Source organism: Rhinatrema bivittatum, chromosome 10 (genome assembly GCF_901001135.1).
Source record: "Rhinatrema bivittatum chromosome 10, aRhiBiv1.1, whole genome shotgun sequence".
NCBI lineage: Eukaryota > Metazoa > Chordata > Amphibia > Gymnophiona > Rhinatrematidae > Rhinatrema > Rhinatrema bivittatum.
In genome coordinates, this window is record NC_042624.1 from 70,602,061 (window position 1) to 70,608,060 (window position 6,000).

Below are 6,000 nucleotides of genomic sequence, written 5' to 3' on the forward strand. Positions count from 1 at the left end.
TTATCGAAGTTTTCCTTTTGAAAGATTAGTGCTAGAGCTGTAGATTTACTTATTGTCTCTTACAGTCATTAATTCAAATTTAATCATGTTACGATCACTATTGCCAAGTCGCCCCAAATACTGCATTCCACTAAGAATTAGATCTAAAAATTTTCCATGAAGCGGTCATGTATTCCATCCAGGAACTTTATCTTTCTAGCATGTCCTGAAGTTACATTTACCCAGTCAATATTGGGGTAATTGAAATCTTCCATTCTCTGCACTGCCAAATTAGTTATCTTCCCTAATTTCGCTTAGCATTTCAATATCTGTCTTATTTTGGCCAGGTGGATAGTAATATACTTCTATTGTTATACTCCCTGTCAACACACATGGGATTTCTACCCATAAAGATTCTACTGTGCATTTAATCTCTTTCAGGATCTTTATCCTGTTGGGCTGTATGTCATCTTGGACATAAAGCGTCCATCCCTCCCCCCCCCCTCCCCCCCCCCCCCAAGTTGATCCTCCCTATCATTGCGATATAATTTGTACCCAGGTATTTCATTGTCCCATTGATTATCTTCCTTCCAGCTATGTCTCTCATTCACTGCTATACACTCCCATCTTACTCCGTAGACTTCTGGCATTGGCATACAGACATTTCATGGTTTTTGTTTGTATTAACAACCTGCTTTTCTGTTAACAGATAATTTTGTAACTTTTTAGCTCAAGTGATTATTCACTTATGGGGTCATGGACTATTTTTGCTTTTTATTGGAAACTCTGTTGGGATGCCCTAACTCTCCTGTTTCATTGGTATCTTTTGAAGATACTCTCTCCAAACCATGCACTGTTGAGCGACTGTCAGCTTTCCCCCTTGTCCTAGTTTAAAAGCTCCTCTATCTCCTTTTTAAAGGATAGTGCTAGCAGCCTGGTTCCACTCTGGTTAAACTGGAGCCTGTCCTTTCAGAAAAAACTGTTTAGTCTTTTGCACTGAGTATGATTATCTCCCAGTTGGAGAGATGTATGTGTATAAGTTCCCAGCCCTTAGAGAATGAGTCCGATCTCTGAAAGGTAGCGTGGCAGACCTGGAGAAGCTAAGTGCAATAGCGAGGCACATAGAGGAAACTTTCAGGGACCTAGTAGAACATTCTCACCTCATGTCTGGCAGCTCCTGTGCTGCCTTGAAAGAGAAGGATTATCTGGAAGGAGAGCATCACCTTGTTGAGACGGGAAGCAATCCTGAAGCTAGGACCTGCCCTCAAGGTGTTGGTGTATCATTTTGCACAGAGGATGTGTCTCCAGGAGCACTTGCCCAGGAAGGAAGGATTAGGACTGTCGTTGTAGTTGGTGATTTGTTTTATTAGTAGTGTAGATAGCTGGGTGGCTGGTGGATGTGAGGATCCTTGGTAACTTGCCTGCTTGGTGCAAAGGTGGCAGACCATACATGTCACATGGATAGTATTTACATTATGCTGGGGGAGGAGCCAGCTGTCATGGTACATGTGAATACTAATGACATTGGAATGTGCAGGAAGGAGGTTCTGAAAGTCAAATTTAGGAAGTTGAAATCCAGAACCTCCAGGGTAGCATTCACAGAAATGCTCTCCATTCCACATGCAGGACCCCAGAGGCAGGCAGAGCTTCAGAGTCTTAATGCATGGATAAGATGATGGTGCAGGAAAGAGGAGTTTAGGTATTTTAGGACCTGGGCATCATTTTGGGGTAGAGAGAGGGGGGCTTTTTCCAAAATCATGGGCTACACAACTAGAGTGGAATTAGGCTGCTATACTAACCTTTAAAAAGAAGATAGCACAGCTTTTAAACTAGATGATGGGGAAAGCTGGCAGTCACTCAGAAGCACATGGTTTGGAATGATGTATTTTTAAAGGATACTAACAGAGCAGAAAAGCTAGAGCATCCCAATAGAGAGATTGCAATAAATGTTAAAGTGGGCCAGGTCCCTTTAAGTAAAGAGCAGAAAGATTCCAGATTACCCCTCTCAACTGAGGTTGTTAATACAAAAAAAAAAAACCCATGCTTTGAAATGTCTGTATACAAATGCTAGAAGTCTAAAAAATAAGATGGGAGAGTGAAGAGTATATAATACTGAATGATGAGCTAGATATAATTGGCATCTCAGAGACGTGCTGAAAGAAGGATAACCAGTGGGACACTGATACAAATTATATTGAAATGATGGGATAGATAATTGGTGGAGGGGTGGCACTATATAGAGCATTGAGTCAAACAGGATAAAAGTTTTGCAGGAAACAAAATGCAATGTTGAATCTTTATTGATAGAAAGTTCAGGTGAAAAGGGGAATAAAATAGCAGTGGAGCTTTATTACTGTCCATCTGGCCAGAATGAACAGACAAAATGCTTAAAAAAATTAGGGAAGCTAACAAAATCAAGAGCACAGTAATAATGGGTGATTTCAATTACAGCAGTATTGACTGGCTGAATGTCATCAGGACATGCTTGAAACATAAAGTGCCTAGATTAAATAAATGAATACTTCATGAAGCAACTGGTACAAGAAAGAACTACAGGGGAAACTATTTTAGACCTACACAAGTGAGGGATCGAGCACTGTCCCTGGCAGGACCATTACTATGGAATAATATGCCCCTTGAAATAAGATTACAGAGCTATTACAAACTATTCAAAGGTAGCTTAAAAACCTGGCTTTTTAAACAAGCGTTCTACAAAGCAAATGGAGTGTAAGTTGAGAAATAAAACTGGCATTAATGCTCCAACAACCAGCACTCAATTTTAATTTTAATTAATAGTATACAGCACACCTTTAAAAAGGACACGATTTATGAAAGTCACTCAAATAGTCTTTATTTTGAATTTTGATGTTACCAAAACCTTTTGGCACCATTATACACGTATTACCCAGTTCTTTACTGAGCATTTCAATTTGTGCCTTTTTGTAAACTGTTGTGATGGTATATAACTTAACAACGGTATAGAAAAGATTTTAAATAAATAAATAAATCCTTCATGGAACACATTATTTAGTGTGAGAGGTAACAGTGTTAGAGCCACATTGAAATCTGCTCAATGTGCAGCAGCAACCAAGAACGCAAATAGAATGCTAGGCAACCTCATTTAGAGTGTTGTATGTAATTCTGGTCACCCCATCTCAAAAAAGATACAGAGAAGGGTGACCAAAATGATAAAGGGGGATGTGATTCCCCTATGAGGAAAGGGAAAAAAAGGGTTAGGACTCTTCAGCTTGGAGAAGAGATGACTGAGGGGAGGAGATATGAGAGAGGTCTCTAAAAATAAGTGGAGTGGAGCGAGTAAATGTGATTTGCTCATTTACTGTTTCAAAAAGTACAGTGAAGTTACTAAGTTGTACATTTAAAACTAATAAGAAAATATTATTTTACTCAATACATAATTAAGCTCTGGAATTTGTTGCCAGAGGATGTGGTGAAAGATTTTAGTGCAGCTTCATCTAAAGGTTTGGAGGAAAAGTATATAAACCTTTATGAAGGTGGAGTTGCAGAAATCCACTACTTATTGCTGAGATAAGCAGTATAGAATCTGTCTATCCTTTGGGACCCTGCCAGGTACTTGTGACCTGGATTGGCCACTGTAGGAAAAGGTTACTGGGCTTGATGGACCTATGGTCTGATCCAGTATGGAAAATTTTTATGTACTCCAACTCCTTGATCAGTCTACCAGGGATGCAGAAAGACCACCTTGATAAATCCCTGGGGAGGAATGATCTTGTGCACATGCTCCAATATAAACTCCTGAGCCATAACCCACAAAAAAGTGGAGTAAAAGCAAAGGGAAGATCCCAAAAATGCAGAACCCTAACCATGCTAGAAAAATTGGACCAAAAAGTAGCTCTTTGATAAAGCAGGTTTACTTAGTGGTTATAAAGTAAGGCTCCATACTTTTTAAGTAATTTTTTTTCTATTAAATTACTACTGTCTTGCTTTATAGCAGCATGGGATCTATTTTCTGTTTGAGATCTTGCCAGGTTCTTATGGCCTGGATTGGCCACTGTTGGAAACAGGATGCTGGGCTTGATGGACCCTCGGTCTGACCCAGTATGGCAAGTTCTTATGTTCTTACCTTGTAGTGCCCAGTGGGTATCTCTTACATTTTGTCAGGATAGGTTTCTTACCAGTTTATAAGTGAATGTGTATTTGGGAATACGTATAAGAGGTGTTTTGTTTTTTTCAAATCCTTTTAGGAGTTAAATATTTAATTTTTTAATTGATTCTGTTTAAAAATATGTCCTTTAAAATTTTTGGTTTCTGATAGTTTGAGGTGATAAGTATTGAAAGGGTTTGCCTATTTCCCTTTGATGTTCTCCATGTAATATATAACATAGTAATGACAGCAGATAAAGACCAAATGATCCATCCAGTCTGCCCAGCAGTTTGCTTATGGTAATAACTGCCGCTCTGTGCAGGTTGCCCCCATGCAGAAATGTTAATACTATCCCTTTTCTTCACTTCCAGCCTCAAGCCTTTAGGGATCCTCAGTGTTTGTCCCATGTCTTTTTTAATTCATTTGCTGTTCTCGTCTTTTCCACCTCTTTTGGGAGGGCATTCCAGCCACCTACCACCCTCTCTATGAAGAAATATTGCCTGATATTGGTTCTGAGTCATTTCCCTTGGAGTTTCATATTATGACACCCTAGTTCTACAGTTTCCTTTCGGATGGAAAAGGTTGGAAGATTGTACATAATTAATACCTGTCGGGTATGTGAAGGCCAGTTTCATATCATCCCTGCACTTCCTCTCCTCTGGGGTATACATATTTATATCCTTCAGCCTCTTTATATTAAAAAAAAAAAAAAAAAAAGTGATTCTTTTCCTAAAGGTAGGCTGAATAACAAGACAATAAATAAGTAATGGATACATGAAGAGAGAGATGCAGAATTGATTGCAAGTAAAAAAAAAAAAAAAAAAAAAGTTTACATTAGCCAGAAATAAGGAAGTGAGTGTATTGGATATAAATTGCATATCCATAGTTAAGAAATAAGCTAAAACAGAGGGGTATCTGATTTGCTTTTTCCTGACAGTATGCCTGGGTAACTATGCACCATTACTTACCCAAATAGCAGCCATCTTCTCTTCCTCAGGCTCCTGCATGCATTACTTCTGTGGTTGGGCATGGGCTGGCCTCTTTTGAAGCCTTTGAAAGTTAAAGCATAGCTGCCTTATTCACTATGGAGCCAAGTCAGGGATAACCATTTTTATCCTCTAGTGTCACCCACACACACCTGGATTTCGGGATACCCACACTTCATTATCTAGATAAAAAGGTATCTCTTAAATACTTCTTGGGCTCATCATCCCTGATCTAAATAAACTTTACTATTTGAATTGAATTTTGCTATTGTATTTCAAATGTATTATTTTTGTTTTTTATTTTATGAACTGTTTTGGATGGACTTTGTCTAAGATAAGTGGTATACAAATATAACATAAACTGGAATGCTCTCTTTCCAGTTGATCCCAGAAAGTTCATGACATTCATATTATTATGCTCATTTCACTTAATTGTTACTGTCTGAGATGACTGCCTTGAAGGCAGATAACGGGAGTATTCACAACCTAAATTGAGTAGCAGAATACATTTTCTACTTCACTGTACTCCTTTTTTTGGCCTCGTGCCTTTTTGGAGACACGGCCTGGATTACATCATAGGACATTTGGAACTGAGCAGAGGACAAACAGTGAGCATGCTCAAACCATGATCTTATCACAGAAGGGCATGAAGTCTTACCAATCAAAGACTTATGGTTTTTAATTGTTTTACAAAGCATTTTCATCTATGATGCTCCATAGCAAAGAATAAGAAATGGGTATCTCTTTCTTACAAAACAAGATTTGCTGCTTTGGAACAAAATACAGTCATGTTAAATCATTCTTCATCCATCAATCAATCAATGTATAATACCAAACTGTCTTACCAAATTAAAGTTAAAGCTAAATGATGACAGCTCTAGTTATCTATATGCTAAGTAGGCAGTTGCATTA